At 39.0% G+C, this 13,741-nt stretch overlaps 2 long non-coding RNA genes across 2 annotated transcripts; both read right to left on the bottom strand.

Moving 5' to 3' along the window:
• Positions 1-7,305: 7,305 nt before the first annotated feature.
• Positions 7,306-9,959, bottom strand: LOC131227020 (uncharacterized). Its single transcript, XR_009162035.1, has 3 exons — positions 8,090-9,959; positions 7,789-7,936; positions 7,306-7,490 (listed from the first exon to the last, which is right to left on the bottom strand). It is a non-coding gene; the product is annotated as an uncharacterized LOC131227020 (long non-coding RNA).
• A 617-nt stretch (positions 9,960-10,576) lies between these two features.
• On the bottom strand, positions 10,577-10,816 carry LOC131227024 (uncharacterized). Its single transcript, XR_009162038.1, has 2 exons — positions 10,746-10,816; positions 10,577-10,644 (listed from the first exon to the last, which is right to left on the bottom strand). It is a non-coding gene; the product is annotated as an uncharacterized LOC131227024 (long non-coding RNA).
• Positions 10,817-13,741: the final 2,925 nt, after the last annotated feature.

The raw sequence follows: 13,741 nt of genomic DNA, 5'->3' as shown, positions 1-13,741 counted from the left end.
CACACCTTTGCCCTTGTGCAATTCCTGACGTCACATAATGTCTGCTACACATTTCTTTGCCAATTGGTGCGGTCCACTAGATGGTCGGATTGGTTCAATGCATGCATGTGGAGTGGTTGAACAAGGACCTTGCAAGTTCCAACATTTCTAATAGATGAACGGCACCAGTGAACAAGTCCAGGAGGCTCACCATGTTTTAATTACAAAATTTACTATGCTAATCAAATTTTATACTCGAGGTTAGAAAATCAACTAGATCCACAAATCAAATGGGCCACACCACATGAAATAATGTAAATGGGATGTCGACTATATATAGGTTTGTTTGTACATGGGCCACCATGTGGTATATCTTTCATCAACTCCGATAATCAGGTTTACATTTCAAGGAAGCTCTTCCTCAAATTGTTTTCAATCCAATCTCCACCATAGACATGTGTGTGATCTTGATCGCAACTGATTAGTGGATGGGGCCATCTGGTTAGGCTTTCTAGCCATGAGTTTGGTGAGGGACACAATTTGAGGTATCACCATAGACATATATGGTTCATCTCAGGTGCTGGGCTATGGCCCAACTCTCTTCAACATGGACTAGACGGCTAATTGTCTTTAATGTAGCACATATACAATGATTAGAATTTTTGATCTAGTGGGCCACTATGTAGATGCCCTAATTGCCTGATGTGTAATTTTTTACTCAAGCAAGCTACCGGTGATTTTCTCAAGTACTGACTTGACCTGGTAACCTTTACAAAATCTCATTCTACGTGGATGCGGCATTGCTGGATCCTTGACTATGGGGCGTGGTGGGCCCCACAGTCAGGGATCCACCTAAGTCATGTCCATTCTTTGTGCATCTTTTTTCATTGAGGAAGTTGCAGATGATTTTCTTGAAGAGTGGCAGGCCGAAAGGACGCATTCTTGACTTGACTTGTGAACCTTCGCATGAAAGGACAAACTATTAAAAATAAAATAAAAAAATAAAAATTGAAAAACTCCCTATCTAGGTACATAAACAATGGTCCACTTGCAACAATGATAATATCTTACTAGTTGCTGGCTCTTGAAATTTTCAATATCTCGTGATGACTGCAGTACATTTTTTTCCAATCAGCATAGCCCATTAGATGGACAGACTATATCATCACTTGCACATTTAGCACCGGAACAAAGACCTTGCAAGTTGCAACATTTGGGATAGGTGCTGCCACCTGAACCATTCACTCATTCATATAATTAGGAACAAGCCATGGTGTAATAATCACACTGTAGGATGATCCTAACCCTTTGAATGGAGCCAGTTTGCTAACAACCATCCATTGTTTACGAAAGATAATTCACATGGCTAGAATCATCAAATCGAAATGTTCCTTTAAGATCATAATAAATAAAAAGTGGGGATCCATCCACTAAATGTTTCAAGAAGATGATTGGACCTATTTTGTTTCTCCAGTTAATCTGGACTGTCCACTGTCCATTTTCATGCTATTAATTGGACACTTAGAATCTCCTGATTTTGCACCATGGCTTGCTCATAATTGTATGAATGAATGAATAGTTTGGATCAGCAACATGTCAACATTGCTAACACCTGAAGATGTTAGCAAACCCTAATTTATAATTATTATGTATTGAGTTGAGTCTTTTAGGTTGAAAAATGAATTCTTGTCGATTTTATTTTCATATTTTAATGCAAAATTAACGTAATTTTCACATCAAAATTATTTACTATTTAAAATTAATTCATTATTTCCATCCCACCTAACCTAACCAAAGAAAACATGATACAAATAGGGTTGGCAATGAAACTGGATGGCTTCAAGCATAACCATCAATTAGCTGTCCAAGGGCCTTGACTCGGTCAGTCTATTCTCAAGTTTTGAACTACAAACCAATGGGGACATTTTATCTGTGCTACATCCACAACGGGATTCAATTTGAACGGACCAGATTACCGGACACGTGTGCCCATTGTTCGGTGGACAAACCACCATCATTCTTGAACGGGTGCTGAACTATCACCGTACATGAAGACATGGACACGTCACCCATGCCCAATAAATAGTGAAGAACTGATCACCTGCAGACAGGGGTATCAGAACTTTTGGTACCATACCGTCTTTCACGGCAACAGGCCACTCGCTGCAGGACATCAGTACCATCAATGCGGTATGGCCCACCTCCAAGATCACGGAAGCAGATTGCGTGGAAGCTATGTGGACCAACCGTGATGTCTGTGAGAAATCCACTCCGTCCATCCGTTTGTAGACTTGACTTGCTGACCTTTGCTTGAAAGTATGAATGATCAAAATACCCTGAAAATCACCCTTTCTGTGATCCCTGGTCTACTTGCAACAATTTAAATAGTAAGCCGGACAGCCATCAGCCCCCCGACTCAGCTGAAAGTATCTTCCTGGCTGAATGGAACCACACCTTTGCCCTTGTGCAATTCCTGACGTCACATAATGTCTGCTACACATTTCTTTGCCAATTGGTGCGGTCCACCAGATGGTCGGATTGGTTCAATGCATGCATGTGGAGTGGTTGAACAAGGACCTTGCAAGTTCCAACATTTCTAATAGATGAACGGCACCAGTGAACAAGTCCAGGAGGCTCACCATGTTTTAATTACAAAATTTACTATGCTAATCAAATTTTATACTCGAGGTTAGAAAATCAACTAGATCCACAAATCAAATGGGCCACACCACATGAAATAATGTAAATGGGATGTCGACTATATATAGGTTTGTTTGTACATGGGCCACCATGTGGTATATCTTTCATCAACTCCGATAATCAGGTTTACATTTCAAGGAAGCTCTTCCTCAAATTGTTTTCAATCCAATCTCCACCATAGACATGTGTGTGATCTTGATCGCAACTGATTAGTGGATGGGGCCATCTGGTTAGGCTTTCTAGCCATGAGTTTGGTGAGGGACACAATTTGAGGTATCACCATAGACATATATGGTTCATCTCAGGTGCTGGGCTATGGCCCAACTCTCTTCAACATGGACTAGACGGCTAATTGTCTTTAATGTAGCACATATACAATGATTAGAATTTTTGATCTAGTGGGCCACTATGTAGATGCCCTAATTGCCTGATGTGTAATTTTTTACTCAAGCAAGCTACCGGTGATTTTCTCAAGTACTGACTTGACCTGGTAACCTTTACAAAATCTCATTCTACGTGGATGCGGCATTGCTGGATCCTTGACTATGGGGCGTGGTGGGCCCCACAGTCAGGGATCCACCTAAGTCATGTCCATTCTTTGTGCATCTTTTTTCATTGAGGAAGTTGCAGATGATTTTCTTGAAGAGTGGCAGGCCGAAAGGACGCATTCTTGACTTGACTTGTGAACCTTCGCATGAAAGGACAAACTATTAAAAATAAAATAAAAAAATAAAAATTGAAAAACTCCCTATCTAGGTACATAAACAATGGTCCACTTGCAACAATGATAATATCTTACTAGTTGCTGGCTCTTGAAATTTTCAATATCTCGTGATGACTGCAGTACATTTTTTTCCAATCAGCATAGCCCATTAGATGGACAGACTATATCATCACTTGCACATTTAGCACCGGAACAAAGACCTTGCAAGTTGCAACATTTGGGATAGGTGCTGCCACCTGAACCATTCACTCATTCATATAATTAGGAACAAGCCATGGTGTAATAATCACACTGTAGGATGATCCTAACCCTTTGAATGGAGCCAGTTTGCTAACAACCATCCATTGTTTACGAAAGATAATTCACATGGCTAGAATCATCAAATCGAAATGTTCCTTTAAGATCATAATAAATAAAAAGTGGGGATCCATCCACTAAATGTTTCAAGAAGATGATTGGACCTATTTTGTTTCTCCAGTCAATCTTGACCGTCCATTTTCATGCTTTTAATCGGATGCTTAGAATCTCCTGATTTTGCACCATGGCTTGCTCGTAATGGTACGAATGAATGAATAGTTTGGATAAGCAATAGGTCAACATTGCCAACACCTGGAGATATTAGCAAACCCTAATTTATAATTATTATCTATCAAGTTGAGTTTGATCAACTCGAACCGGCTGAAAAATGAATTATTGTCGATTTTATTTTCATGTTTTAATGCAAAATTATCATAATTTTCACATGAAAATTATTTACTATTTAAAAGTAATTCATTATTTCCATCCCACCCAACCTAACCAACGAAAACATGACACCAATAGGGATGGCAATGGACGTGGATGGCTTCAAGCATAACCGGCCATCAATTAGGGCTGTCCAAGGGCCCTGACTCAATCAGTCTGTTCTCAAGTTTTGAACTACAGGTGACAATGTGTTGGGTCAACTAGTAGGTCAACGGACCTGAGCTACTCCTAACGAAAGTTGGACTAAGCCAAATGGGTATGAGTTTGAGTAGGGTTGAACCATATTCAACCTGACCCAACCTAGCCATATAAATTACAAATGGTTTATGCTAGTTAAACCAATCCAGCCTGACCCAATAGCCCCATGTTCCATTCTTAAACTTAGGTTTGCAACTTGTGTTCGGGTCAAACCAAACCCAACTGACCACAATTGAGTTCGGATCAGGTTATCAAGGTCCTCTGTTTGGGTTAGGATTGGAAAATACCAACCTAATTTGCATTTGGGTTGAGCATATACGGGCCAGGTTAAGTCTAGGTTGAGAATAATGAAAACATCAACATACCCAAGAGTCATACTTAAACCTTTGTTTGGTTGTCCAAGTCAGGTCTAGTGGATCTAACCCAACTAAACTACAATTAAACTACATCAACCTGCCCACGGGGGTCTGTTTTTGAGGGCCTAGACCTGGATCAGATAGTGTTCAAGTTGGTAAGAGCACTTAGATGGTCAGGCATGCATGATGGATGGATCATATCGCACACTCCTGCTGCTTTTACACGTATATAGTGTGTAAATGGGCTCTTCATGCATGTTGGCTTAGCAAACCTTTAATATATAATAATAGTATAAAAATGTATTTAAAGAAATATTTTTCATGTTAGACAGGCCACATGCCTTCCACCGGTCTTGAGTGGGTTTCCTGTAGGATGCAAAGGCACACTCGAGGTGGACGGCCCATATGAGGCGAGTGGCTCGTCGTGAGGCGGGCCCCATTCGTGTGAGGTGGGTGGCTCATGTGAAGTTGAACCCATGTGAAGTTGGCCCTAGAGGGGAGTTCAGCCGAGGTACTAACCTATGAGATGTGGAGCCTGGGCTATGAGATAAAGAGATTAATTCACCATGCTCTATTAGTTTGATCTTTTAGAGTAACTGGTTAATTATCCTCCATTAAAGTGGTATAAGAGCAGGAGGTCTCATATTCGAGACTCCGGCATTTTCACGCCGAGCTCGAGCGGGTTTGTGTGAGCGGGCCCCATCCATGTGAAATGAACAAGAACTCTAATACATAATTACTAATAACTAATGAGAAAGTTGTACTTTCCCACCTTAATTACACTTGTATGAAGTCTTAGAAAAAATATAAAATTAAAATGACCAATGGTTGTGATAAATCCAGGAAAAAGCTCCTTGGCATGTACAATCTGACATCGAGAGCATGGGGCCCACCAAGATTGGGATTAAGGCTTAACCTGTGATCCGTTAAATTCTGGAAACCTGTAATCTAGCATTGGCCTTGTAATTCTTGAAAGCTTAAATAGAGAGATTCACAACCAAACAGTAAAAACAATGGCTGATCAAAGGAAATAGCACAGTAAAAAACAACATAGCAGTATAGCACAGTAAAAACAATGGCTGATCACTTCCTTGCAATATAGCACAGTAAAAAACAGCATAGCAGTTAGGCTACAGATCCATTTTACATGCATTCTAAAATAAAAACAACCTTTCTTCCAACACTCAAACATTCATTATATTGTTGGCCTTCTAACTCAACACAACGATAGAGCTACAAACAGCTAGTAAAGTGACCCTTGCTTCTGAAAACCTATTTGTGAAGCCTAGCAACTGATGAACTCGAAAGTGGCAAGGAACATCATGCTTGATCTGAAAAATCCCTTTTGAAGACGAGATTGCCCACCCTTGACATAGAATTTGAGAGGCCCATTTATTCATTTTCAATTTGGAGGCGGCCTTATGCCTAAGGGTCCATTGCTTGACTGGGCCCGCATGGGTCATGGGTGGATCATCTGGTATGTCAATCTTGTAAGCCCTATGGTGAGAGGCAACTGTATAAATATCACATCAATTAGACAATCCTATCCGTCCATGTAACAACCTTCAAGCAAACGAATGATGACAAAAATCAGCCAATAGTCCACATTCAACAAAGAAAATTGTAAAGCTAGGATTCTCCTATCTGCATGTTTTTTTGTACAATCACCCACAAACAGATGCTGGTCTTCACAGTCTGACTATGCAGCAGAAATTAGGTAGCTCAGATTCTCCATCTTCTGTACAATCACCCACAACAGTAGGGGCGAGCACCGTGGTGATCTTGATCATTTGACCATACAGTCAAGTGAGCCCCATCCATGAATGGACCGCAGACCCCTCAATTGCGGAGAAAACCTTTACTTTGACTTGTATCCCACTTTCCTTCAAATACTTCAAGATGAGAGGTACCAGGTCTGGCTTTTCTAATCCAAGCTGTTGTATTGAATGGAAGTTTGGCCGAATCCATTCATAGAATGGTCTTCGTTGTAAGGGGCAAAATTGTAGCCAGGTCATCAATAGGTAGATTAGAGATCAATATTTGACCTGTATCTGCAACATAACAGTAACTTTTGGATTAAAAATTTTACACTAAAACCATGTATGGAGTAGTTATTTTCCATATGCATTAAGAAAACAATGCATGTACCAGCCATCAGAAAGTTGAGATATTCACTTAAGCTCCCTTATATTTCCATGATTAAGTAACTGCAGATGGGGAATCCCAGTAGACATTGTTGAACATTTTCAAAAGTATTTCTACTAATATTACTGTTTGAGGTACTAATAAAATCAAAACCACTAGATCCTATAGCCTTGATGGGAAGGAATGATGCATAGCATTGTATACATAAATCGATCTTCATTTTGGATTGAAAGAATCTAAAAGATGCGAAGGCTCACAAATCCAACCGAAACACATTTTGGGAAACTAAGTATCCTCATAAAGAACAAAAATACAAGAAAAGAAATGCCAGTTTTTGTCATAGATGTCTTAGATATGATTTAAGAAAAGAATAATGAAATAAAAAAGGTAAGATTAAAATCTAATGTTCAAACGCATTTTAGAAAAGATGATGAGAACCACAACAGTACCAGGGGAACTAGTGCGCTTCTTGCACTGAAAACAGGGGAACCTCGTCCTTTTTTTTTCCCGGCATAAATATAACAAAGGAGTGATAAACTTCTTGCTATTTTTCAGTTTACAGGAAAATGTTCTCTGCCAAGGTCCACGAATGTTTCCCCTCTCGCTCTCCGATGTAAGGCTAGCCCAGCTTGATACAGAAACCCCTAGCAAGCATGTATTTTTATTGTGATTCATAAACAACCCATACAATAAATACAATTAGATGAACCTAGCTTGAGGTACACAGTAGGCAGAGCATGACAGGTAATGGCACACTATGCTAACGCTCAAGCCCAAAAATCATATTGGTCTACTCAATAGATGGGCCACACTTGTATGAGAAAAAATGGACCGTTGGAAAAAATGACCAATGGTCCATATTCAATGTTCATGTCATGCACGGCCTATCTGTTTAGTCAACCAGCCTAATGTTTCTGTTAGCTTGATGATAGTGTTCCTTACCAGATGAATGCCCATGTCTATAACACATCCTAAATTGGCATGTGTGCTACAAACAACCCATATCTACCACACACGAGCAAGTCCACTTAGAATTCCTCGTACCATCAACTTTTGATATTTTGTAAATAATGACTGGCCAAGGAGTTAACTGCAGAGACAGGAAAAAAAATCAAATAATAAGACATTTAACCTTATTTTAGAGAAAATTTATGGCTCCATCGAAAGAAATATAACAAAATAGTGTTGATATATCTATGAAAATATCTAACTCGAGAAAGGAAAAGGAATTTTGGGAGCAAACTGAAGCTTTCGCATTGTTCATGTTGCCTTTATTGTAATGAATGGAAGGAGAGGAAAGCTCAATGGAAGAGTGATGCAGCCCATTGACATCCATGGACTGTCTTGTCGATCCACGCTAGTTCAGGGGTCCCTCCTGATCATCTCCTCCTTTCCCCTCCCCTAAGCTGCATGCCCAGTTTATAGCTTGGTAGTTTCTTCAACAAAATTCAAGCTACCTTGCAAAATAAATAACATTAAATCAGTTGGGATGCAAGACAGTGCATGGCGCAGAGGGCTCGACAAAGGATAAAATCATGGTATCATGGTGGATATCCTTCAGTAGACATGTACCATCAGAACCAAAGTCAGATATTGCTCAAAAAGAGCCCTCCTCTCATAAAGTCAAGTATTATATAGATATCTTAAATTATTATTCATCTTTCATGCATCACTATGGCTGAAAAATTTAACAAATTGTGAAGAAGAAAGGATAATGATGTCGGCCAAGCATGAACACTCTGTTAGCAAACAATAAAAACCATGCATGTATTTGAATTGATGTTGATCAAGGTCCACATGCCAAATTGATGAACTTTTTCAATTTAATTGTGCATTAGATGTCCACCAACCAGCCAATTAGGAGGTCAGTTATGTATAGTTTTTGGTTTATCACCCATCAAAAGTGGGGCCTACAATTTGGATAGTTTGATTTGAGTAATACATGCATAAGAACCATCACACTCGTACTATAGCATGAACATTTTTTTTTTCACAAAACAAACCTAATTGACAAATAGCATCCACATTTTGAAGCATAGTTCTAAAACTCACAAACTTCAATTGAAACTTGGCCAAGTCAACTTGACTTGGCAAGATATTGAACGGGTCGACAGGAACTCAGTTCTAGATGTGGCTTGGTTCCAACTCAGAGAGACTCATTGAGTCAATCTGCTGACTCAAATGACTCAACGAGACTCATGGTGACTCAAATTGAGTCATTCGCCTTGAAAAACGATCATTTAAAAAAAATAATCAAATGACTGGCCACTTGACCTCCCTTAACCACATCCTATTCAGTTCTACTTGTTTGTTTTCCTATATTATATTATATTCAATATGCTAAATGTCAGTATTTTACATATTTACTACCAAATCTGTCCTGCTTTTGGGCTTCTCAAGTTAGTTGATCTGACAGGATCCGGTTTGTCCTGAATCGGCCCGGGCTTGGGAATTCTAGTCTTTGGTGAGATTGGGGGAGGGCTCAATTGTCCGAGTGTTGGGGACCGATCGAAGTTATCGCATTCATCAATCCCCGATTTAAATATTCAATTTGATGTGCTCCTTTGGTAGGCTCTTCCTAATTGGTCACCCGAGTCTAATGGATTGGGGATCCGGGAATCCGGGTCCCATGACTAGTCATATACCATTGGCGAGCTACGCATGAACTTTGCTTAAGTTCGAGCTCCTAGGTTTAGAGTTATGCCAAATTCCTCTACTCCATGGACTCGCGCGTCCGCATGCACGTGCGGACACTATGCTAAATCAAAAGATTTGCCAGATAACACCTGAGAACATACGATACCCGAGTATTGAAGAGCCAAGGTGTTACAATTATTCTATTCTAATGCAAGTCAAGAAAAGATAGTCAGTAAGAAACAATTCATGTTCACACCATGGTGTATCATAACGATATCAGTGGCCATAACGGCCACCACCATCACTGTTATGATACAGGCCATAATGTCCATTACAAGCTTTTTTTGTTATAGAAAAAAGAACCTATATCGTCCTCATAATAGACCATTATGGGGATGTTATGAGTCATTTTTCCATAACGGCCATTATGACCAATACAACCCCATAACGTGTAACAGTTGCCACCATTACCATTATGTAACAACTGTTATAGCACACTATGGCTCACGCAAATATTTAGGACACATGTGTCTGTGTGTATGCATGCAATACAAAAATAAAGAGTGAAACAGCTTTTCACTCCTAGAGACTCCAGCTATAAACAAAAAAGCGCCTCAATCTATAGTTCACATCAGTGAGCCATTTCTTGCAACAACCATTACCAATTTCACAATTCCTGAGTGTAAGGCAATGGTGTTATAACTGCTAATTGAGCTTCTAGAGAACATTACATAGGTTGACACATTCCTGTGAACATACCCCAGTTATTTGGCTACTGTGGAGATAATACATAAATAATGTAGCAACAGAATTGAAAATATTAGCCAGTGCATAGAAATTTTACATTTGAAGGGGTTAAGAAGTGCTTCTTACAGATGTACTTTTGTGGAGGAGAAATAGAAGGGCCCTCACATGTGTTGGTGTGGCACTTGTTTATGAGACCCTTTCCATTCATCAGAAAAAGATTTTACATCAATCCTGTGATCCTGCCTTCTGAATGATTTCTGAGTCGAGAGAAACACAACCATAGCATTAGGTGAAGAATCATAAGAGAATATAAAAAGCAACAGACTAAAAAAAAAAAAAAACAAAAAAAAAAAAACACGTCTACTCCTTACAGTTAACAAAGCACAATCTCGATCTTGCAGAATTCTGTCATTCCTGTTGCAAGTAATTGAAAAGATTTCAGTATTCATGAATGCATTTCATTGGAAAACAAAGGAGTAATCACATTGCTTGTTGAAAACAGATAAACCTATCACCTTTTTTCTTCATTCTCAAGGACTTATCCCCGAATATCTTTCAAGGATTACTCAAATCACCGAAAGAAGACAAACCTAAAAGAGTAAAGCATTCCATTAGAACAGATCTTACACATTTTCAACAATCCAGGATTTAAAGAGGGGCAGACAAGATAACCAAACAAGAATGTTGCAACAATGCAACATGAGCACAGATACATCTACCTGTTTCAGACCTGTACAGCAGTGTTTTCTCAGGCAAGGAAACAAGAAAATGGACACAAGGTCCTCGAAAACCCACCATGCCGACATGTCTGTACAGGCGTATAATGACATTGCAACTTGTTCTATTAGATATTACTTCATTTAGGGTCAGTTTGGAACCAAGAACATATATTCTAATAAAAACACAAGCTCATAGACACCTACCATTATCACCATGTACATGTGTATATTGTCTTTTTTGTGGAGGAGAGCATGATATTTCCTCATTACACTTTTTACAAAAAAGTTAAGAAACTTCTCTGCCATGGTAGTTAATAATGGGTGTCAATTAGATTATGTTTTTATTAATATATATTCCCTCTTGATTCCAAACACCATATGCATAAGAAACAAGAAGATGTATTCTAATAGCTAAACCATGACCTAAACGAAAAGCATATAAATACTGCTAGATGTAAGAAGAAAATGGAGTGTCGACGTGTGACTGACATGGGTGTCGAACACTGCAAATTTCTAGAATATAAGTGCTTATTACACATACAAATATATAGGTTGTGAAAAATCAAAATAATCAAAATGAAAGGAAACCTCGAAAACTAGTGAAGTCTGGATAGATGATTAGTAGAAACCAAAAATCTAAAACTACAACACTGAAATTTGTTTCCCTATAACTAGTCAAGATCAGAGTTACCACTCTAAGCATTCGGAAAAAGATTTCAGAAGAAGAAACTACCAATGTTCTGCAAAAAAGATGGTCAGCTTTCCGCGAGGAGTAAACATGAGAAGAACAATATCTATGTCGCATAGAATCGACAGTTAACATTGTTCAAGACTCCATTTCTCGTTTAGAGAATGTGTTCTGCCTATCACATGCAGTCTCCAACATCACTATCTTAATCATGTTCTTTCACATCTCAACACTTTCTAGTAATAGAATTACTCTCTATTACTCAGACAGCTTCGAATGAGCACAAATTACCTGATTCCCACTTGATTAAAGCAGGATAATTGAAGAGATGCTCTTTAAATTAAGGGTTCTAGTTTATTGAAAATGTAAAAGAATGAGAACAAAGGAAATGCTCTGTACAAAATCAGGTTGCGAGAAATAAAATCCAATTCTAGATTTGAGAAGAGAATTTGTGAATGGTTTCTGTTGTTTTCGATATTACATGTCGAACATCAATTGATAGGGATACCAAATGAAGAATAAATTGTCTTTACCGAGAACATAATAAGCTTGATATGGGCATTATCAGAAATACAAAAACAACGACAACAAAGGCAATAAATTCTACCAGACTAGGTAAGCAAAAACAAAAATCACAAATCACAATTCTAAAATTATGAAAATCCAACTGCCTACAAATAAAAAAAAAGTTTAAAAAAAAAATATTCCCAAATGAATGTTCTTTTAAACAATCATTCTTTCCTAAACGAATGAAAAAAACAAGACCATGAATTCAATTGAATCAGGTCACAAGCTCACAATACACAAGAAGTATGAAAAAAACAAGACGATGAATTCAACTGAATCAGGTCACAATACACGACCATTTCACAATTTGGGAGGACAAGTAAGACAGGTTCTATTCTTTTCAACAATTCGTCTGAACTGGAATTGAAAAAAAAAAAAAAAAAAAGCTGTAAAGTTTGCAAAGAAAATAACCATCGGTTCACATTCAACTACACTTGTGGCATACCTGGTAAGAAGACTGGCAAGAAGACTGGCCTGATTTTCAGTTCAATGACCAGCCGCCTTGTTCAGCCTCCACAAGTGTAGCACGTTGGCATGTGGCCTGATTTTCAGTTCAATGACCAGCCGCCTTGTTCAGCCTCCACAAGTGTAGCACGTTGGCATGTGGCCTGATTTTCAGTTCAATGACCAGCCGCCTTGTTCAGCCTCCACAAGTGTAGCACGTTGGCATGTGTGCTGCTAGGCCCCTTCTCCATCTCATTTGCACAAGTCGCACTCCCATTCTTCGATGAAATGATGGCGTTTAAATGTTCTGTTTGCCAAACACATCAGTTAACCATAGAAAGCAATCCAGGAACGATACAATGCATCTACCAAAAATGGAAGTAGTTGACAATGCTCAGACAGAGATTTTTCTGGCATATTTAAGTGGGACCCATAGTTCCTTCAAAGTTACTTCATTTTAGGGTATGTATAATCATGATAAGTGTATAATTGAATGATAGCATCCTTCAATGTATGATCGCTGAGCATGAAATCTGGCCTATCCAAGTACCCGAAGAAGGAAGTGTCCATAAAAGGACAATCTGTCTGCCTGTTTGGATTGGTGGAATCCAAAAAATAACTGAAGAAAAGAAATGATTTTCTTCTGAAGTGACATTTAGGGCCAGGCCCACCGGATGGTTAGATTGTCCTGATTTTTTGTCAGCCTAATCAACATGGTGGGATGCAATTGTTGGACGGGCTGGATGATGTCATACTCATACCTCACTTCACCACTCTTTTGTTTAAATGAAAGATGAAGTATTTGGGCCATTGTAGCCCCCAAAAAGCACTTTCTAGTACTTAAAGTTAGCCAAGGCAGCATATGGTAAAATCATGTTAGTGAAGGAGCCTTGCGGTAAAAATCCCCAAATTATAAAACAAAGAAGCATTGACTTTTGGTAGAGAGTTGGGTGAGAACTGGAACTTACAATGGGAGGAAGAGGTAGGAAGGAGAGTATTGATGCATCTTGTCTTCAACTCCAAGAGACGTCCCCGCCCTTCACCTCCTCTCAGAAGTGAGAATCCCCACATTTCTCCTTCTTGCATCACTTCT

The sequence above is a fragment of the Magnolia sinica genome, chromosome 15 (genome assembly GCF_029962835.1).
Source record: "Magnolia sinica isolate HGM2019 chromosome 15, MsV1, whole genome shotgun sequence".
NCBI classification, from domain to species: domain Eukaryota; kingdom Viridiplantae; phylum Streptophyta; class Magnoliopsida; order Magnoliales; family Magnoliaceae; genus Magnolia; species Magnolia sinica.
Note: the sequence above shows the minus strand (reverse complement) of the source record. Positions and strands in the feature narration are given on the sequence as shown.